The sequence below is a fragment of the Equus caballus genome, chromosome 21 (genome assembly GCF_041296265.1).
Source record: "Equus caballus isolate H_3958 breed thoroughbred chromosome 21, TB-T2T, whole genome shotgun sequence".
In the NCBI taxonomy this organism is placed as follows: domain Eukaryota; kingdom Metazoa; phylum Chordata; class Mammalia; order Perissodactyla; family Equidae; genus Equus; species Equus caballus.
This window is the reverse complement of record NC_091704.1, coordinates 60,247,135-60,270,907: the sequence shown is the minus strand read 5'-3', so window position 1 is coordinate 60,270,907 and position 23,773 is coordinate 60,247,135. Positions and strand designations below refer to the sequence as shown.

Sequence of the window (23,773 nt, the reverse complement as noted above, 5' to 3'; positions counted from 1 at the left end):
GATTTGTGCCACGTTCTTTTCCAGCTTCTTTTCCCACTGTTCTTCCCTGCATGACCATGTTCCAGCTCTCCCTGACTACTCACCAGTCCCTGAGCATCACTCTTCCCCTCTACTTGGCTTGGATTGATTCTCAGGCCAGACTATCCTCCTTCCTACTCCCCCCTTACCCCAGTCCACTAATCCTTTAAGGTACAGCTCAGGTGCTAAGTCCTTGAGGTGGCGTTCCCATCTCTCACATCAGAATCAATCATTCCTTTTCCAATGCGGTTTCCAAAGACAATTGTTAGTCCCTGCACGACATTTATTTCATTCATATATAGCTTTATAAAGTTAGTATTTATGTTTGCCTTCTCTACTGGATCATAATGATGTGAGGGCAGAAGACTGCATGTGGGGTGTGTGTGTGTGTGTGTGTGTGTGTATGAGATCAGTCAATGTACTAGCCAGCTTCTGGCAAATATCTGGTACCTAAAAATGTAAATAAATGGACCCCAAAGTGGACGGATTAAGTCGGATCCTTTTTTTTTAAGCTCAATAGCTGTTTCTGACACCAAGGTGCATTTTGTGGCATTCCGTGACTCAGACTCAAGGGTACACCTTGGATCTAGCCACCTAAGAATTTATCTCAACAGCTCATACTTTCAACCTACAACACCTCCTGGGGTCACTGAGTTCACTAATAGTCACCCAGTCCTGTTCTTTCTCTCCCTCCCTCCCTCTATTCTCTAAATAAAATGTCACTTCCTTCAAATTTAACGGGGGAGGGGTGTCCTAATTCCAGAATGCTAATGTTTACTAAACAAGGCTATTTTTACTCTACTCACACTTAAAAATAAGAGTTGGAATATTTAACAGAGCTTTCGCCTTTCTAGTCTGAAGAGTCCTAATCTTTGAAGTATGTTTTTACACACCAGCATCTTATCTCCGTGCCTTTGAACATGTTCCACTTAGCCCTTTCTGGAAATTCTGTAATTCTATATAGACAAACTATGCTCAATATTCTAGAATTGTGGCTTTCTAGAAAAGTAAAGAAACATTTTCTGCTTTACTTTCAATATCCTCCACCTAAGAATATCTACTGAGCGGTAGCAGGACCTCTGGGCTGGTGTTCAAGAGAGATTCCAAGTCTCCTAGGTCGTGCCACATGCAAGGATTTAAAAATTGATGCCCACTGTGCTGTAATTGGAGGGATTTCCCATGAATTCACTAGTTAATAGGTGCCCAGGGCTGAAGCTCATCTGTATGTATGTATGTGAATGTGTATGTGCATGCATGTGTAACAAGAACGCAGCCACAGCCTTGAAATTTCTCATTGATAGTCATTCTCATCATTTCCAGTTTTAGCTGTTTCACCATGTACTTCCTCCAATAGATCATTATAAAAATACGACGAACTTGATTTTCCATGATTCCAAATCCATATGACTTCCAGGGAGCCTCATGGGTTCTACATTTCCCTAGAGATGTGCCAGTTGTTTGTTTCTTGTGTCTAAGCCCATTCTCATGAGTGGCAAAGTATTCAGTAGCCCCCACCAAGGAGTATTCTTCATATATAAGACAATAACCACAGCTGGGCCATTTCCAGACAAACAGAAAAAGGAACACCACATGCACACACACAGAGATGGGGCCACAAGGCAGAGAGAAATAATGACCAGAGTGTCAAAGGGCACAGAGGCACTAAACACAAGCTGGTAAGGATTCCCTAGGCACTCTGAAAACCAGCCTGCTCAGACTCTTAAGGTCAAGATTAAGGGCTCCAGCCAGTAAGCCACTTGCATCCCAAGGTGGACACGTTATTGTCACGAATGGCCAATTCCGAGTTCTGGCCTCTATATTTTTGTGTTTGTATGTCCCCTTCACCAGACTCCCCAGTCCTGGCTTCCAGCTCAAGGTATACAAAACACCCGTGGTTGTTACTCTAATGTGGAGGGCATATTATGCTGAATTTCTTTCTTGTCCCAACTAAAAACATTTTACTTTGTTGACCTAAAGTGGTTGAATGAAGGAGGTGGTTGTCTTAGAAGAGACATTCTAACTTCTGGATCTGCCATATCTGAGTGTGTTACCCTCGACAAATACCCTCTCTGGGCCTCAGTTTCCCTATATACAAAATAAAAGAGGGTTGGTTTAAAAGCTCAAAGAGATGAGCTTCTTTAATGGGTCTAAGTTCAATTTCTTCTAAACCTCAATGGCTGCACTGGTGATTTTTTTCTTATGATGCTTTCACTTCCAACGATCTGACTTAGCACCAGAGAGTGATTTGGGGCATAAGAAGGAACAGGACCCAGAGAGAGAAGAGAATGGTTCAGATTGGAAATTGTCAGATTTAGAAGCGGGAATAAACCATGACCGTCTTACAAAGGAGGTCGAAGTCTTGTTCATGACTCGTTTCTGTCTCACAAAAGCTTTTTATTCAGATGTCAATATTTTCAGGAGGCCCAAGCATTTCAGCCGTCTTTCTTGGAACATGAATGTCAAGTACACCTGACTGATCCTCAGTGGAGCCTCTGTAATAGGTTGGTCTGGCACCAAGAAAAGCTTCTTAAAAATTCACCCAACCAAGAGGCAGGGCATCAACACTACAAGCCACAAGTGCTGGCCAGTATGCAATGTGATGGCAAAACAAACTCTCCCACAGGGAAAAGAAAAACACTCACTGGGCATGTGAAGAAAGAGAGAGCCAGGGGCCAGAACGCATGCTTTTATCTGACTGGTATTGCCATGAGTTTCTGTTGGATACATTTTTCAAATTAAAAAATAATATACAATCTGCTTTGATGATTCTGTGGCATGGTATTTTCTAAGTTCAAGTATTTCACTGGATCAAATGCTTCAATTGCTTTAGACATGGGATGTCATTTTTCTGTTGTTTTTGCCAAATAGGCAGATGGAAAGGATGTATCGTGTAAGAGTCTGGGATTGGACACTGTGGGGTAGAAATGATGAATCAAAGTTTACGGATTCTGTTTGGCTTTCCGTGGCGCATTTTGGCAGCCTTGCGTTACATGTGTCAGAGGCTGTCTGACTCTACATGACGCTGGTTGACAGTGGAAGGATTCTGTGTGTGACGCTAAAACACCAGGGAAGAAATGGTGGAAACTATTAAACATGAATGGAAATGACCGAAATGCAAGGATGAAAATAAGAACAAAAAGAGAATGAAAGAAAAAACGAAGCACCCACATGAATGCAAGGAAGAACACAGATGTTTCTGAACTACCATGAGATGGAACATATTGGTAGTGTTGAATTAATCCTCCCTCAATTATCCACTCTGCATTCACCAGAGCCTGTCCAACGAGCATTCTTCTCACTCCTCTGCCCTCCCACTGTATTTATCTTATATACGAAGAGTCAAAAGGACAGACTTGGCTTTAGAAAGCGTGACACCTGCCATCACTTTATATGTCTAGCTTCACAAGTGCAAAGAATCAAAAGCTTGCTTATTTCCTCAGGGCATTTTGTCAAAAGAATCATTTCCAGGTGGCAGCCATGTCTCAAACATGGCCACTCACCCTGTAACACCAGCATCCAGCATAGATAGCCTTCACCTGGATGGGGGGGTCATCCATACTTTCATTGTAAAAAATAGCTTGTTATAATAACAGCAGTAAAATTTAAAAGTGGATGTGAAAAGATCAACATTTAAAGACACCAACAGCTATCCAATTAGTCTGCCCATAACAGTTATGATTCATTATGCATCCTGATGAAACCTTTGCTTTTCTCTCTTACCTCCTTTAATCCACATGGAAGCCCAAGTTTTGCCCATATTCCATATTTAAGTCTTTATTGCTCTCCAGCAGAACCAGCAGGGGGAGAAAGTTGACCCCCTCCCACAGCCACCTACCCCTCTTTGAGCTGTTCCAGCTTTTTAAAAGAATTTTTTAATGAGGCAGAAGCAGGAAAAGAATGATCCTTCATGTAAGTGCATGCAGCTGAGCTGACTGGCTTCCATACTACCCCTAGTCTTGTGGTTGACAACTTTCTAATGGGAATGGAGCGATTCTGCTCTGCCTTCTTTCACAAAGAGACAGAAAGCCTCACGGACATACTGTCATTCTGGTCCATGACTTCTTGACATGTGCATGCAAGGGACACTTAGAAGATCCATGAGCAAGGTCTGAACAAAGAACTTATATTTGACTGCTTCTGCAGAGCTCCTTTTGAAAACAGCTAATTTTTTAATGTCATGAAATATCTTATTCTAAAGACAAACAGAAGTTTGTGGAGGTTCTAACATAAAGATTGAAAGTGGTTTCAGGGGTCAGCCCCGTGCCTGAGTGGTTATGTTTGCATGCTCCACTTCAGCGGCCTGGGGTTCACTATTTCAGATCCTGGGCACAGACCTACACACTGCTCATCAGTCATGATGTGGTGGCATCCCACACAGAAGAACTAGAATGACTTATGACTAGGATATACAACTATGTACTGGAGCTTTGGGGAGAAAAAAAAAAGAGGAAGATTGACAACAGATATTAGCTCAAGGCCAATCTTCCTCACCAAAAAAAAGCATACCTTAAAAAAAAAAAGAAAAGTAAGTGGTTTCATTATAAGGCTCACCTCTGAATAGGGAATTAACGATCAGGCCACTGGCATGAGCTGCCACTTTTCGGTCACGGATGGGCACAGTGGGTGAATGTCCTGAAAGAGCTCATCTAGTCCTAAGAAGTGACTCTCCAGGAAGTTTTCATACTTATCTTCAGAAAAATGAAATATGGAAAGTACATATTAGTCTGCTGTCTTTCCCTCTTTCTTTTGTGTAACTTATAACTAAACATTGAGGGAAGACATTCTGGCAGGAAACAGATAGACACACAAGTCTATGCATCCACACCTTCTAAGGGACCGTCCCGCTGGAAGGCCATCACGAAAGCCTGCAATGTGGATCTGGACTCTCTAAGGAAATAAGCCCTCCTCACAGGACCCAGCGTTTATACATGGACGTTCTCTCTGCAGTGAAAGCTGTTCTAGGGTTATAATGTCATTCTTTATCACCTTCATTTTAGTATGCTTATTTTTGCCATAGAGAGAGCCACTTTCCATGAGAACTCTCACTGACTTCCCGCAAGAGGGTTAAAATAAATTAAACCTAATCTCTAATAGCCTTTGTGACTCAGTAGAGAACATCACTGGGAGATGCATGCTCATGTATTCTGGACCAAACACCGTGGTATAAATTAAGACTAGGGAAACTCAGTTTTCTATAAAGTTTCAGGCCAGTTTTTACACTTTGGTTGCAAGTATAATAAAATGTCTGCATAATATAATAGTGACAACAATCTTTCTAAATTAATTTCAATTCTAACCATAGACTTGACTTTAGCCTTTTAGGCAGGATGAAATAAGAATTTACTGTGTATCATTATAAAATTTTAATACATGGGCTTTCAATGCAACATATTGACTATTTTGTTAAACAAAAAAGTTATTCTGACACTTGTTAAAACAGCAAGGACTATCACAATAGGAGGTCAACACCATTGCAATGGAGAGAGAGGGATCAAGTTCAACTCTGAATCCAGCAAGGACAAGTGTGGCTTTAGAGCCAATGAGCAGAGTGAGGGGGTCAGTGGATGGCAAATTACTCAGAGGAGATGCCAAGGGTAGGGGATTCTTGCCAAACTGGCCTAACAGGATTCTTGCTAAAGGCAGGACAAGGACTTATACATCCAAGGTGGGGAATGAGGAATTTGATCAGATATTGAGGGTGACCAGACATCAAGGGTGGGGGATTCTCTCAAAAGCCACATAGCAGGATTCTTGCTAAAGGCAGGTCAGGCAAGGTTAGACACGGAAGGCCAAGGTCAAGGCCTAGCGGAGAAGAGGACTAACTAAAATTTGGTCAAGGAGAGAATTTTTGTCAATTTCTACCCTACAAAAAATTTATGTTATTAAACTTCAAAAACATGCAAAGACTTTATGAGAGCCCAACATAAAGAGGATGAGAGATGTGTGGGTTTGTAGAGACATCCCAAGTTAATGCCAAGCACATGCCTCTATTACTGATGCCCTGAGGGTAATAATCTAGCAAAAACTCTATCTCCAATCAACAGTAATAAACTCAAAGGTCATAGCTCTTTCAGAATGAAGGCCATCTGGTTAGCAACAACTCTTTTAATTGGCCACAAAGACAGAGCATGTTATCACCTCACTTAGAATTATAGTAATAGCTCTTTTACTCTGAAAATGGAATGGCATAAAATAGCTCATATTCCAGAGGAAGCACCGAGGGAGGAAAATCACCACAAATAAAGACTTGGTGACTGGTTCTGGTTATGAGTTAACACTAATTGTTTCTGGTAATTATGGCTTATACTTGCTGTAAGTGAGGGCTTCGAAGCATTTGGAATGGTATTAATGTGCCATTTTCCCACTGACCACACCAAATAAAACATAAGCATTTATTCAGCAAAACTTCCACATTTTCAGGAGGACAAAAGCCCAATACAATAAAAACAACCGTTAGTTGAAAAGTTATAATGATAACCAAAGAAAGCATTCTGACTATAACTGGAGTCTTTAATTTCTGCGGTGTCACATCCACGTAGCTATAGCAACAGCAGACCCAGATAAATGAGTGAAAAATGGAATCATTTACATTAAGGCTCTAGGATGTTGAATTTTAATTTCCTTTAGGAAATGACTAACATTAGATCAGTGGGGTTTTTTTCCATAAAAATAAAGTCAACTCTGCTATAGAGTAGCATTTGATCTGTACAAATAACCAATTCAGAAATAAAGTTATATTTTCCAGAAAGTCCTGTCAACATTTTCCTTTTCAAGAACTGACGTTTAGTTTTCTGCAAATGAACAGACATTTCACATGATCCCTTTCTTCCTCCTATCTGAAGCCGCAATCAAACCATTAATGGACTTACTCTAATGAAAACATCAGACCTGGGCTGTCCAATGCAGCCACTGCTGGCCACGTGTGGCTACTGAGCATTTGAAGTGTGGCCAGTCTAAACTGAGATGTGCTGTACGTGTAAAATACACGCTGGATTCCAAGACAGCACAAAAGAAGAATAAATATCTCATTAATGATTTTATTTTGATAACATGTGGAAACGACAGTATTTTGGATATACTCAGTTAAACAAAATATAGTACAAATACTATTTTCACCTGTTTATTTTTACCTTTTAAATGGGGCTACTAGAAAATTTTAAATTACATACATGGCTCATATTACATCTGTGTTGGACACTGCTGCATCAAACAGTTCTTCAGGGAGGCTGTTTTTCCTAGCCATCTGAACAGAATGAATATTTCACACTTCAGAAATAGCACACCAGCAGAATCACATAATGACCCTACAATAGGCCATCTGCTCAGTTACTGATATAACTCTGTTATATAATTTTTTTTGCTGTATATAAAAAGGCAGTGGCTTTCATTTTTCGTGATATACAGCATGTCCTTAGAAGCAACGCTAACCGCAATAGTAAAAACTCTGCCAATAAACAACAGAAATTTCATGACCACAAATGTTCAAATCCAAGAAATACATGAAAACCACTTTTGCCCTTTTCTTGTGCCCTAAGTACCTCCCATTAAATACCACGAATATTGTATTAATTTGAGGTTATCTGGGCTTGGGGATACTAAGTACACCATTATGAAATTTATAACACTAAATGAAACCAAACTTTCAACTTCACATCTGGCATCGATTATATTTGTTGCAAAGGGCAAAGTATGAACTTCCAAGATTACTGCTAACAGTTGCCGGGGCAGTCAGAAAGCTGAATCCACACTGTTTTACACCTATATTAGAAGAAAATAATTGTTGTTCATTTATTTCATTGGTCCTAAGTGCTTTGAACTGTGATTCATTAAAATGTCAGCAGTCTATCTCCCAGAATATCAGCAATAATAACAGCAATAATTAAAAAGTAAAAAAAAAAATTAAAAAAGAAGAGAGATCTTGTTTACGAAATGAACAATGTGCCGTGGAAATGAACAATTTACGTTATATGACGAGAAAGAAATCATAGCACGGAGTTTGAGTGGGCTATCCTCCTACAAATAATTCAATAATTGGGAGACAGAGAGAAAAAGCAGGTTATTTTCAAGCAAAGTGGAGATCAAAACTAACAAATGACTTTTAAGTTCACAGTCTCTGACGCATAAGAAGTCATTTCCACATTTAAACTTTCCTTTCTTCCTGTGGTGCCGTTGCCCAGATAAACAGGCAGCAGACAGAAACCCACTGAAGAAGTAGGTGGTGGCAAGAATATCTTATAATGACGAAGAGTTTGCAGAATCTTCAGACAGCCTCGACTGACGGAAAACACCATCTCCATTACATTTTGTCTCCACAAATATAAAGGCTGAAACCATCTATTTCCAGCAGGACTATCCTTCCTTAAAAGAGGAAAAAAATAGGTTCTCATGAAATATGAATAGGAAGAAAACTGAAAAGTGATAGATAACTCATTTTTCCCCCCAGATTTCTCATGGGAGGGAAGAATCAGAGCGAGGAGACATAAGCTAGAAATGGTTTGTCTGCCGCACACAACCTGTTCTTGTTTAGAAATCAAAACCAAAACTAGACTAGAAGGCTAAGGGCAGTAAGGACTGAGTGATTTGTCCAACAGGACAGATCTTAAAAAGTGGTTTCTCTTTTAATGTTAAAATTGAGCTTCACTGGAATTAGGAATGATATTGAATATCTGCGGGCATGAAACCTAAAACAGTAGCCCAAAGGCAAAGGAAACCATGAACAAAATGAAAAGAAAACCCACCAACTGGGAGAAGATATTTGCAAATCATATATTCAACAAGAGGTTAATTTTCAAAATATGGAAAGAACTCATACAACTCAACAACAAAAAAACAAACAACTTGATCAAAACATGGGCAGAGGATAAGAACAGACATTTTTCCAAAGATATACAGATGGCCAATGGGCACATAAAAAGATGTTCAAATCATTAATTATTAGGGAAATGCAAGTCAAAACTACACTAAGATATCAGCTTACATCTGTTAGAATGGCTATAATCACCAAGACAAAAAAATAACAAATGTTGGAGATGATGTGGAGAAAAGGAAACCCTCATACACTGCTGGTGGGAATGCAAACTGGTGCAGCCACTATGGAAAACAGTATGGAGATGTCTCAAAAAATTAAAAGTAGAAATAGCATATGGCCCACTATCCCACTACTGGGAATTTATGCAAAGAACACGAAATCAACAATTCAAAGAGACTTATGCACCATTATGTTCACTGCAGCATTATTCACAATAGCCATGACAGGGAAGCAACCCAAGTGGCCATCAACTGATGAATGGAAGAAGATGTGGTATATATACACAATGGAATACTACTCATCCATAAAAAACGACAAAATTGTGCCATTTGTAACAACATGGATGGTCCTTGAGGGTATTATGTTAAGCAAAATAAGCCAGACAGAGAAACACAAACATGGTATGATTTCACTTATATGCGGAAGATAAACAAATACATGGATAAAGAGAACAGATTAGTGGTTATCAGAGAGGAAGGGGGTTGAGTGGAGGGGTAAAGGGGCACATACGTATGGTGACAGATAAAAACTAGACTGGGGGTGAGCACGATGCAGTCTATATGGAAACTGATATATAATAATGTACACCTGAAATTACACAGTTATAAACCAATATGACCTCAATAAAATAACTAAATTAAAAAAAAAACCACAGCAGCCCTATGTGCCATAGAATTAAAAAATACCCTCTATATTAGCTCATGGAATGAGAATAATCAAGTTACGTTATTCATAATAAAAATAAGCAGTCATTTCCAAACAGGGTCAGCTAACAAATGCAATGAAAATCCTAGTTTGTGAGATCATTTACTCAGCTGAGGAGTGACCCCTGACTCTCCTGTTCCTGAGGGAGTATAAAAGGGTCCCTGGCTCTCAAGGATGAGGTCCCAAGTCCCAAGTCCCTACTAAATTACCAATGTTACAGCCCAAGAAGTTGGCCCTGGATACATCCATCCATTTTCTGCCTGGCCCCTGACTTGAGCTTGGCCTGTCAGAACTCGCCTCAGTGCCCCAGGGCTCTGGTGACACACCCTGCAAGGGGAGCAACGTCACTTTCTCAACTCAATGGAAATTACTTTGAAGAACAAATGTGATGAGGAATATTATAACTTTGCACCATGGAAAATACTTGGAGATTTAGAGGTGGAAAGCATGGGATTATCGCTCATTAGTAAAGGACAGCTTAGATGGTTAGCCTAATTCCTCCTCATGTTTTTCTATAAAACCCAAACAAGGCAGCATGCAAGAGAAAAAACCACAGAACTAGATATCCAGGAAGAGCTTTCCTCATTCGGCTGCCATACTGCGACTTTTCAAAAGGCAGATGAGGCCACAAACCGCTGGGCAAACACCCAGCTGTCTTGTGGCTTAGCCAAAAGTGTTTAAGCAGATACGCCGGCACACAGAAATTCTAATTACTCAGCTATTCCATGGTCTATCCAAACCCTTTGTACTATTACACATCTGCTGCTTCCATCTGACACCTGTTTAAATCTCAATTTTTCAGTGCTTTTGCAAACATATCTTAATTTCATAGAGGGACTTGAAATCTATGGAATTGATAAAGATGGCAATGAGCCATCATTTCAACTGATCATGCAGAATCTCTTAAGAAAATAAACACCTTTTTCAAAGATCAGTCTTTACACATAGGGGCTCACAGAATTGTGCTTTTATTTTTTTTCTTCTTTTTTGGTGAGGAAGATTCACCTTGGGCTAACATCCGTTGCCAATCTTCCTCTTTTTTTTTTTTTTTTTGCTTGAGGAAGATTAGCACCAACCTAATATCTTTGCCAATCTTCCTCCATTTTGTATGTGGGATGCCTCCACAGCATGGTTGATGAGTGGAGTAGGTCCATGACTGGGATCTGAACCTGCAATCCTGGGCCAGCAAAGTGGAGCAGGGTGGGACTTCAACCTCTCGGCCATGGGGCTGGCCCCTATTTTTTTTTTTTTCTAGGATGCTATACTGAAAAAATTAAAGCATGAATACCTGTGACATCAGGTTATTTAATGTCTGTGATTAAAATATTAACAGCAGATCCAATACAAGTAAGGGACCCAGCTGAGTTTTCAAGTAATATCTAAGCAGATATCACAGGATAAGACACTAAAGCTACTTTTCCAGACGAATGCAATGCATGCATGGTTAACCTTATAATAAACACAGCACTTCTAGCTAAGCAAATAAATTAAGGTAAACCAAAGGATAAAGTACACACTGATGTGTGTTTTTCCATGCACATGTGTAGTAGGTTTTCTTGACAAATCACCCAACTCATGACAAATTAATGGGCGCTGTATCAGGTAGAGTGAGCACCCCATATTGGATTAAGCCTTTTCTCCTGTATATCTGGATTGGGTCTCCCTAAGTAGAAAACAGAGTTGACGACTATAAGCTTGCTCTCTACCAAATTTTGTCAGGCTATAGATGAAAGGGATAGAGAAAAACACATTAACCACCTGGCAAACTTGTTAATTCTGTTAATCCTGTGATTCTTTGTCAATTCATATTTTTTTTCACTTGGATTAACGGCTTCTCTGTTTCTTTACCCACCAAATGCAGACAATTCTGGTACCTTCCTCATAAAGGCTGCAGTGGGGATTAAATAAATGAATTTCATCTTATTAAATAAGTGAAATTATTAAATAATTTTAATATTTAATTATTAATAAGTAAAAAATTTATTTAATAAATATAATAATTTAATTATTAATAAGTAAATAAAATTATTCAATAATTTCACTTATTAAATAAAGTGCTTAGCATTATGGTATACAATAAATGCTCCATAGATGTTAGCTTTTATATTATTTTATTCAGAAATGATAGTGTAGCTCAGGTTCTGCATGAACATTAGAATTTGAGTGTTGTGTGCCAAATAAGGGAGTAGATTTTCTCATTAATTCTTACAATTAAACTAAAAAATGCTTATGCTTCATAGTTAAACCATAAATCAAAGTCAAAATCGTCAATTTCCTATTGGTTCATCCACGTTCTGACCAATATCCATGTTCTTTTCTGCTTCCTGGGCACTAAGCTAAACTACATTTCCCAGTTTCCTCTGCAGTTAGGTGGGTGGGGCCATGTGACCAGTTCTGGCCAATGAAATGTGAGAAGTAATGAATGTGCAATAAAGTCAACAGAATGTGGGAGAAGTAATGAAGCCAATGGAATGTGGGAGATCTGGGAATGTGGGAGAAGGTCTGATCCCTAAGAATTCCTGAGCAAACAAACCTGTTCCCTCACCTGCCAGTGGGATGCTGAAAATCAGTAAAGACCTCAGAGGCCCTAAAATATGGCAGAACTATGATATTCAAGGAACCCAGATTCCCAGATGTCTGCATGGAGCAGAGCTGTCTCGCTGACATGGACTGTGGCACAATCAAGAAAGAAACTTTTATTATGTGAAGTGACTGAGACGGCAGCATTGTTTGCTCAGGCGGTTAGCAGACCTTAATCCATGCGTTTTCCTTCCTGTGGGTGTGTCTCCAACATGTTAGTCACAATAACAGCTGATACTTTGATCATGTGCCAAACACTAAGTGCTTTACATATATTAGCTCTTTTAAGTCTCTCAACAATTAAAATACCTATGAGTCAGGTATTTTTTTCAGATAAGGAAAGTGAAAGACAAAGAGTCTGATAATGTACCTAAGGTCCACGGCCCAGGTAAGTCAATGCGCTGGGATGCAAACTCCAGTCTAGCCCTAGACTGGTATTCTCAACCGCTGGTCTAAATTGCATTTTAAATACAGAAACACACATATTACACACTCCCGCCTCTGGGATTACTCACCTGGGTGTTACATACGGTCAGTGTAGGCAGAGCCGAGAAGAGGGCTGGTTGTCCATGAAGGATCCTCAGAGCCCCCTTTCAGAGCACATCCTACTTCCTCTGTTAAGCAGGCACGTCATTATTCCTTTGGCTTCCTGGGGCTCCTAATTTAAGGAGCCAGTCTGGGCACATTCCATAAATGTTATGACCTTTGTTTTATATCTCTTTATATCAAAACTGCTCTGTCCTAAGACAGTTTTTTCTTAGGGTCATGCTCACTGAGAGTTGATCACTCAGCAATTTGACACATTATGTCCAGGTTCTCCTTCTCTCAGATTATCTTTTTACTTCAACAGAGGCCTTCAAGAGACAATACCATAATCTGAAATGGTAATTGGAGTGCTGACAGTTTCCAACATCTCCAGGTAGGTGTAGGAGCCATACTTGTTTGGATAAAGAGGAGTATTTGGCACCCATCAGATCACACCATGTGGGCATCTACTCCATCACAGGATAAAGCACATTAACTACCGACAGATTCTCAAACACGTCCCCTTGTTTCTAGACTGTTGCTGCAACACCCTACCTTAAGCACTACCATCTATTTTATGCCATTTAGGAAAAGGAACCATGCTAATCTCACCAACAATTAAAGTTGTCCATGGCAGGTCAGCGTGGATACTATCCAAGGATATCTTCTATCATGAAAAACAAGCTTGTCTTTACCGCCACGCACTTTGGGCCCATGGCATGGTATAAAAACCATCGGTAATACGCCCCTCTAGCGAGGAGCCCATTACACACAAAATTGACTTGGGAAGATGTTTCATAGCCTAGACTCTAGCCATGCTGGACGAAAATGTCGGTTTATCAAAAGAAGGCACATTGCCTTGTACTGTATCCAAATCAGAAGGAAAAGAACAAGTTAGCAAGTGACTTTGCCTAGGTCAAATGCACATATCTTTAAGATCTGAATTACTCAAGGACAGTCCTTACAGGGCCATCATTCAGAAGAAACAATTTCAAAGCAGGAAACTTTACTACAGTTTTAGTTAACTGATGACTCTTATTGTACATGACAACGAAGAGAAAGACCAGAATCCAGAAGAACTTATTCAGCATCAGGCTCTGTGCTAAGCACCCCACATGTTTTATCTAGTCAAACCTTCACTACAACTCTGTGAAATATGCTTCAGTATCATTTCTTTACCAGCCATTTGCAAAGGAGGAAGTAGACTGGGATGGGTTAAGTGACAACCAAAGGCACATCATTGGTAAGTGGCAAAGCCAGTGTTTGAACTCATGTTAATTCATTAGGTTTTTTTTTTTTTGGTGAGGAAGATTCACACTGAGCTAACATCTGTTGCTAATCTTCCTTTTTTTTTTTCGCTTGAGGAAGATTAGCCCTGAGCTATCATCCTTGCCAGTCTTCCCCTACTTTGTGTGTGGGATGCCTCCAGAGCGTGGCCAATGAGTAGAATAGGTCTGCACCTGGGATCTGAACCAGCAAACCTGGGCTACCGAAGCAGAGTGCGCAGAACTTTAATCACTTGGCCACGGGGCCAGCCCCAATTCATTGGTATTTTTAACCACTACCATACTGTGTAAAACCAGAAACACTTATTTTGATAAACAGATGCCCTCTGTTCTCCTGCCTCAATCTTGTTGGTCAGAGTTCTAGAAATAACCTGATCAAACAATCAAAACTGAACATATTATACAGTTAGGATTCAGCCTCTACTGGAAAATGTCAAAGTTCTACAAATAATACAGCCTTCTCTCTGGGACATAAGACGAAAAGCGTTAAATCCTTACTTTATAAATAAACTACCAAATGGCCAGGAAGAACAATTTGGGCAAGTTGCCTGTTCCCGTGCAGCAGATCAACAGGGATGCCTGACATAGGATCTAGAACTCACTTCTGCCAGGCTAGTGCAGCCCAACCAATACACATCATGTTGTCTTAAGAATCAGTCTTTGAAAAAACCTCCTCACAAAAATCAAATCACATAAAAAGAGCTGTTGCACATTTCCTGTTTTAGGCAGGGCCCTGAGACAAATATAAGCTGTTTTCCCATCCTCAGCATCTATGAAAGACGTAATACATAAGTAAGTTCTGTGTCTTCATCAAAGTTCATTAGTTCTCTCTTAAATGAATAATAATTTGAGCCAGGAAAACATCAACGTAGTCTCTAAAATAATTCTTCACAATATTAGCACCATGTCAGGGAATTATTCACGCTTGATTTCTAATCCTGGTTTTGCAATTTTTGGATTTGGGGGAAGAAAGTCACCCATCCATTCTTTATCTGTAAGACTGATGGAGGGAGGAATTAATGTCAGAAAAGTACAGTGTTTCAGGTTGAAAAGCACATCATTAAATGATACCCTGAAATCACCATGACAGATTGAACACATACTTAAGGATAACTACTAAGCATGTTTTTAAAAATGGGTGTGGCAAGCGAAATTGTTAGGCAGAAGTCTTCCTGTGTATTTGAGCTGCCCTTCAAAATCTTTTGTGCCGTGTCTCGTTGAGTAAGCGTGTTTTCCTAAGGCAGTGCCATATCACGCTGAGAACAAATGACTGTGGCTAGCCCCCAGTGTTGGCACTGCCCTGTGCCCAGTCACACACACCCACGCAGGCTGGAATAACCCAAGGTGGGGATGACACGAATAGGAAAGTGAGGCGAGCCCTGCCACTGTGCAGACAGGAGAGGCCAAATGAAACACACCACGGGGCTGTGGAGAAAGGAAGTGGCCAGGAAGACATTCCCTGATGGCTTGAGATATTTAAACGTTGTGGGTTGGGGATGTGAGTGTATGTATGTATGTATGTGTGTGTGTGTGTGTGTGTGTGTGTGTCCGGGCGGAGGGTGGGGGGAAGACATATGTGTGCAGCTTCAGGGATAAAAGCAATGTTGCTACCTTAGGAAATAATTTGGTCATAACTGAATGATTACAGCAACAGCAAATGCAGGCATGTTAGCAAAGGGCTGTTTAAGAGCCCAAGGTCGTGGGTCTGTTTTCCCAAACTGCCTCCCTGCTGGCCATCTTCACAAGCAGTGCCCAGGAAGGACAGCCCTTGAGCTGGCCCTGCTGGAGAAGCACTGAATTTGACTCACCATCGTACCCCATATGAAGCCTGGCGCCTGGCATCCAGAAGGCATCAGCTGTCCTGGTTTGCCCGGGACTCTCCAGGTTTAGCACTGGAAGTCCCAGATGCCGGGAAGCCTGCAGTCCTGCGCAAACTGGGTCAGTTGGTCACTCTAAAGGTACTGTATGTTGAGTCTTCTCAGGGTGCCTTCATGAGAGGTGGGTCAACTCTCCTTTTTTATTCTTTTTAAGGACACATTTTTTGATGAAGTGACTGCTTTTTGATAAACAGAACATAATTCAATGGAAACTATAATTCTAAATATTCCAAATGCTGGACCACACGTAAGATACAAATCTAAACATATGGAAAGCTGTTCCTAAAGTCATATAAGGTAATCTCATGTATTTCTTTTACATTAAGATATACTATTTAATAGTACTATTGATGTTACACTTAAAAGCAATATTCTCTCAACTCAAATCTGCACATAATATTGCAAGTTGTGTTTGGAGAGAACTCCTCCCCAGGAAGCCACTGAGCCAGGCTACAGCCTCTCATGTGGAACTCTGCCCCTAGAGTGGGGACAAAGCAGGCGCCAATGTCCCACGACATTGAACCCATGGCTAACTCCCAGTCTGCAGTCTCCCCTTACCAATACTTGACCCCATCCCCTCTCCATTCTCCTTCATGCAATGCCAGCTTCGCTTGCTTTCTCAAGGGAGAGGCAAATGCACAATGATAAATCAAAGAGTCTAGCAGAGTGGGCAGGAAAAGGCTGAGGTCAGGGGCTTTCCTCCCGCTCATGTTAAGGCTCTCAGTGGATTATACCTTCAGATGTCCCAGAAGCAGGTGAATACTCATTCCATTCTTCAATCATAGCATAGCCATATGTTTTGGAAGTTCTACCAGAGAAGACTGAAAAGAAGAATTGGCTTGATGTGCTCATTAAAAATGAAGTATCTGTCTTGACAGCCAGCCCTGGTGGTCTAGCAGTTAGGATTCAGCACTCTCATTGCCACTGCCGGAGTTCCTTTCCTGGTCAGGGAACCACACCACCTGTTTGTCGGTTGTCATAATGTGCTGGCTGAGTGTTGCTGTGATGCTGAAAGCTATGTCACCAGTATTTCAGATACCAGCGGGGTCACTCATGGTGAACAGGTTTCACATTTCAGTGGAGCTTCCAGACTAAGACAGACTACAAAGAAGGACCTGGCTACCCACTTCCAAAACATTGGCCACAAAAACCCTATGAATAGCAGCAAGGCATTGGCCGATACAGCTTGGGAGGTGCGGGTGGGGGGGTGGGTGTGGGGTGGCGGTGTTCATTCACAGACAAAGGTGTTAGCTATTCGTGGTAATGGGTAAGAGAATAGGCCAAAGCTCTCACCTACTGACCTGTACAGCTTGTTGGCCTGCTGGGCCGAAACAACTTGCTTGCTCTTTCCCTGGACTGAATATAGGGTCTCATGATTGATTCCTAAGGCTACAGGAGTAAAAACGGTGAGGAATACATTAAGCATTCAGGATTGAAAAGACCATTGCATAAGCTTAAAAGCAAGTGGTGATATTTGCCAGAGATCTTTCAAAATAGCCAAGATATTACCCTTTGTGAACTGGCCTATGTTGAGCCCAAGGAAATGAGCTGAACTGACCTGAGTCCCTGCTCGGCTCATCAAATTACGCAAGATGACAACTACCTGGTGCATGATTATATCCTAGTGGGCAGTTCCCCTGTATGTGCAAGGGATGGCGAGGGGCTCTGCAGGCCTCCAACAACGCTCCACCTTCTCCCTCGTATCAAAACTCTTTTCACTAACACTCTGCCTCAGAGTTGGCAGCAGGAATGAAGTAGGAAACCAAATAACAAGATGGGGCTTAGGTGGGGCTCATGTAGACACGCATCCTGGCGTGCACCCACTTGGCCTAAACTCAGAATGTGGCACTCCTTCCACAAAATTCATAAGCATTTCTAACGTATGGAGATGGATGACAGTGATTTTATACAAAATTTTAAGGTACAAGGAAAGAAGGACTGATGACTTGGCAAAGAACATGAGCTCTACCGTTGGCCTGTGAGCACAGATAAGAACTCTACTGTCTGACTCTGGATAAGTTATCTGCCTCCTGTAACTTTAGTCTCCCCATCTGCAAAATGGAGATAATACGGGAACCACAGCATAGGGGGAAGCATCCAATTAAAACATTTCGTCTTTGCATGGTCTAGAGTAGTAAGCTCCATAGATGGTGATGGCTATTATTACTAAATTGCTAATTACAGTAAAGGCAAGCATGCTCAAAGACCACAGGAAGAAATGGACAGCGTTAGGAGAAAAACCCATATATACTGCTGATTTCCTAGGAAATTTCTTGAGAGTCTTAAAAAAGCTCTGCTGTGTCTTCTTGGGCAAGTCACCTCTCCTCTCTGTGTCTTAATTTCCTGATTTGGAGAAAGAGGATGATAACAGTAGCTGCTTTGCAGGGTTATTTAGCAGACAAACGAGTTACCTACATGAAGCACTTAGAACAGCTATCTGGAACACAGTCAAAGCTACGTAACTGTTATTATTCCCATCATTAAGACAAAGAAAAGCTCTGATCTCAAATAAGTCAGTCAAAGTAGGAAGGAAAAGTTTATTTCACTAACATTAATGAATCAAGAAGGATTAATCATACTTTTGATGCTAGTACAATTAATTTTAACTTTTATGGTGATATCTCTACAAGTTTTTAAAAAATATATATATAATTCTGGATTTGTAAGGAGCTTGTTGAATTTCAAAGTGCTTCCACACATCTTTTTAATTCTGTTGAGACTAAGATTAATACTGCTAAAAGGGACAAATATGTGCCTCTGGTTGATCATCAGAATAATCTGTCTCTTGGAAGAGTCTGTCCCATTGTAAAAGGAAACCTTAGAAAAACCTGATAGTCCATACCCGTGGCCAGCTCGGTACATGTTGAAATACTTCTCAGGTCCAGCATTATTGACTTTGAAAACCAATTTTACAATCATGCTGTTAATCCTTCTGATGGCTTGCCGTATTGGTGATAAAAAGCAGCATGAGTCCTAGCCTCTACCCAAACAGGCTTCTCATCCTGCTTACTATCCTTTAACTTAAGCCTTCGGAAGATCCAGAAACACCGATACAGTGTTACTATGAACTTTTGGCTTGTGAGATTCTGGCAGATGCTCCTGCTGTCCATGAATTACTTTTCCTGTTTGTCTTTCTGCTTAACCAGTCACTCTCTTTGTCTCCTGACAGCATCAGGTTCTGGGGCAGTCCTCTCCATCTCCAGAAAACCACAAGTATCCTTTACTCCAGAGCCCTGCTCTTCCTATGTGCAAGCCTGCAATTAGAAAGCTCTACTGCGGAAGGCGGAGCTGTAGCCACTGGAGGGGCCACTCCCCTGCTCGACGTGACAGAGGGAGAGGAAGCAGGAGGGAAGACAGAGGAGGGGAGAAGCTCCAACACAAACAACCGATCCCCGAGGGGCTGTTTGCTTAATTCCAATGGGACTATGTTATTTGGCAGATGACTCTTTGCACACTTTCCGATAAAGGAAAGTTTAGAAACAGTTTATTTTTTCAATAAATCACTTAATGAGCATAACAAAACACTCCACGGTGTGAATTTTTCTGCCAGGGCATACTAAATGCAGGTGTGCCCAGGCAAAAACCCAGCCGGCTCCTTCTGGGCCCCTAAGGTGTGCATGTGTTGGCCGCGGAAGAGAATCACCATCCCATGAAGACAAAGACCACCAAGAGCCTGAGCAATGCAACTCGGGTGTTTGTAACAACATGAGAGTCTCTTTGAACAATAACCCAAGTGAAAAACTATTCATAAACATTTCAGCAAAGATCCTGAAAGTGATTTTGACCTAGTTATCCAAATAGATCTTTACTTCACTTTTAGCAAATTGAGCCCAGTGCCATGTTAGTTTAAGGAGGGGAAAGGTCTCGAAAGCAAAGCTAGGGATATATAAGTGAGTTGCCATGGCAACCACAGCACTCATGTTTATCACTTCCTGACTTGCATCTTCAGGTTTAAACCTAAGTCCTGAATGGGGAAAGATAGAGACTTACTTTCCATTTTTGAAAAAGGAATGATTACATTATTTCATTTTAATCCTCAGCATAGAGAGTAGCGAAGACAGGTAAAAAGAATGCTAACATGGGTAAGTTAAAACTTTGTAACTTGAAAATACACACACACACACACACACACAGAGTTCTGGCTTACTGTCTGACTTGGTCCTCTTAAAGAAGAGAATACCAGTGTATTCTGTCAAGGTTAAGCCTCTAGCCTCAACTACTAGAGTTTTATCAGTTAACAACAAAAACTGGAGAGATTCCTTTTTTTAAAAAAATATTTAGCATAAAAAAGAGCTTTTGTTTGGTTTTGTTTTCAAGGCTGGCTAGATTTTGATCATTCTCCAAACTCATCTTATCTACATGCTGAAATCAAGTCTAGAAAATGCCAAGCCCTAGATTTTTGTTTTCCTAGAAGAAATTACAAGACACTGGACAACAGAATGCAAGTCCTAATGGCACTCATTTTTTAGGCTTTCATCCTCAATCTTCTCATTTTGTACCATAAATAGCACACATTATGCATGTTGTGGATGTCTGTGGGACTCAGTGTCTACTCTGACCTGCGAAGGAATGTGAAGACCAAACACTTGCCATCAGAGGTAGGAACTCTGCTGTGACTGTCAAGCACCATGTAACCAACTGCAGGTGGCCAGAGAAATGACCAGGGTCAGAACTTTTTGTGATCTAACATAACAAATGTCGAGGCTGGCCTTGTCCAAGACATTTAGCCACACCCCTCTATGAATGTCACAGAAGAAGTCTTCTGAGAATAAGCAAGAGAACATATGAGAAGTTCTTAAATGCTTTAAAAGGGAGGCTCTTGCCATGTAAGTGACTGGGAATAACTTTTGCTTTCATCCTACCACACCTCCTAGAAACAGTTTTGCTCATGGAGAGACTCCAGTACTCTTTTATTCTCAACAAGTGGAGTGTGGCCAGGGCAAGGAATTCCCCAATACTTTTTTATAGTTGTTTTTTTTTTTTCCTCGTTCTGTATCCAAAATACTGTTCAAAGATTTTTTTTTCTTTTTATTAAGATAATGACAACCTTGTGAAATTTCAGTTGTACATTACTGTTAGTCATGTTGTCGGTACACCACTTCACCCTTTGTGCCCCCCCGACCCCCCCTTTCCCCTGGTAACCACCAATCAGTTCTCTTTGTCTATATGTTAACTTCCACCTATGAGTGCAGTCATACAGAGTTCATCTTTCTCTAAAAGTTTTTTTTTCTTTTTTTAGAAAGATTAGCCCTGAGCTAACATCTGCCGTCAATCCTCCTCTTTTTGCTGAGGAAGATTGGCCCTGAGCTAACATCCATGTCCATCTTCCTCTATTTTATATGTGGGATGCCTACCACGGCATGGCTTGACAAGTGGTGTGTAGGTCCACACCCAGGATCTGAACCGGAGAACCCCGGGCCACCAAAGCAGAATGTGTGAATTTAACCGTTGAGCCACCAGGCTAGCCCCTGTTGAAAGATTTTTAAAAAAGAATGGTATATTATTCCAGCAGGGTGTATGTGTCCACTATTTTCTGTTTTGTCCTCGGACAGACTATACTCAGAAAGTTGTCTCTGCTACAATTTTCTAGGAAGCAGGTGACTGTGAAACACGAAAAAAATCACAGACATAGGTTATTCTTTTCTAGATTCAGATCTCAACCAAATGCTGATTTGTCTAACTTGGTTTTTACCATATTAATTTGTAATCCAGTAATCTCATTCTAAGGTTAATTGAGCAGTGACTTTTCTTGATTTGTGAAGGTTTTTATTACATATTTTTTATTTTTGTTTTGCAGATTTAATTTTTCTAAAACAGCTTTATTGAGGTATATTTAACATGCATATTTACCGTGTTCAATTTGATGTTTTGACATACGTCTGCACCAGTGAAGCCATCACCACGCTCAGAATAATCAATTTACCCATGACTCCAAAGGTCTGCCTCTACTTTTTTTTGAATTGAGTTATAGTTGACATACAGCAATGGATTAGTTTCAGGTGTACAACATAATGATTTGATATATGGATATATTGTAAAATGAGTACAACAGGTTTGGTTAACATCCATCATCACACAGTTATAATTTTTGTGTGTGCGATGAGACCTCCGAAGATCTACTCTCTTAGCAACTTTCAAATATACGGTACTGATAACTACAGTATGACGGTTATACTAATGGTTTCGTTGCCAGTTTCAAACAAAAGTAGATGCTTATAAGGTGGTTTCTAAAAATGACAAACGATTTGATTTGGTAACTATTGCATTTTCAAATTAGCTTCAAAATTCTACTGATTTATGAGGTTCAATGAGTCCCCCTGGCTTTCTAATGATGCCCAGGAAGCCTCACTCAGAGTCTAAAAGGAGAAGGTTCTGACTCTTTATACAGACAGCTAAGGTGTGTCCTAGAAGGTGACCCCCAGGGCATCCATGACGATGGAAAATGAATGGAAAACAGGAAAGTTCCCATTGAGCGGAGTCTCAGAAAAAGAACTCACAGCTGCTCCAAATTAGTGTGCCTTTCGGTTTTATATAACTTGACAGGCTAATACCTTAATCGTGATTTTTTTCTTTTTTATCCTACAGCACATGTCTGGAACAGCCCTAAAAGTTTGGAGGGGGAATGTACATGACTAATAGGCATCAGGTACGAACTGTCACTACTGGGGAGGTGAGGTTTTACATTCACTAGGTAGAACTGGGCGAACAAACGTTTAGAGGGAGCAAGAGCTAACACACAAAGTTTTGTTAAAAAACAAAAGAGAAAACTTAGGCCTCTTCATTCTGAACAAAAGGGATCCAAGGGAAAATAACTAAAGCATAAAGTAGATGATAGTTTTTTCTTTTATGAAATTCATTTTTTAAGTGTGGTAAAACATGCATATATAAAACTTACTATTTTAACCATTTTTTAAGTGTAAAGTTCAGTGGCATTAAGTACATTCACGCTGTTGTACAACCATCACCACCATCCATCTCTAGAACTTTTTCACCTTGCAAAACTGAAGCTCGGTACCCATAACTTCAACTCTTCATTCTCTCCTCCAGCAGCCCCCAGCAAACACCCTTCTACTTTCTGCCTCTATGAATCTGACGACTCTAGGCACCTCATATGAGTGGAATCATACAGTATTCGTCTTTTTGTCACTGGCTTATTTCACTTTGCATAATGTCTTCAAGTTTCACCCATGTTGTAGGATGTGTCAATATGTGATAACTTATTTTATGAAAAATCCTAGAATTCCAGAATTAGGTACCAATTCTGAAGCTCTAAGGAATTAGGTTTTTTTTTTTTTTTTTTTTTTTTTAAAGAAAAAGCAAATAGATTAGTTCTTTACAAAGGAATAATAAACAGTGAGCAATTTCTACGCCCGGAAGATAGTAAAATGCTAACTAGATAAATGCTTTCACTCAGATTAGATGAATTCCTAGGTAATAGCTACATAAGAGGCTAGTCATTGTAAGGAAATTTAAAATGTTATTTTGGCCTGCTTTGTTTCTGGTAGAGATGTAAACAGCTAACTGGTGTCTTGGATAACACTGACATAACCTCACAGCTGCTTGAGGATGGGGGTGTGGCTTCTTATACGGCTGATCGCCTTGCCAATCATTTCTTCACCTGCCAGGTCTGGAGACTGCTGCTGTGTTTCAGCAGGAGTGAACCACATGAAAAGCTCAGCTCACCAGCAGATGAGGGCCAAGGATAGAGACCAGCTCTGACGAAGCGACATCCCCAAAGAGGCAGGCCTGGATGG

General features: G+C 40.6%; 1 protein-coding gene across 2 annotated transcripts in view; it reads right to left on the bottom strand.

Annotated features, from left to right (window-relative positions):
• Window positions 1-23,773, bottom strand: part of ANKH (ANKH inorganic pyrophosphate transport regulator) — a 139,664-nt gene that overhangs the window by 91,145 nt on the left and 24,746 nt on the right. The gene's annotated exons all lie outside the window — the stretch shown is intronic.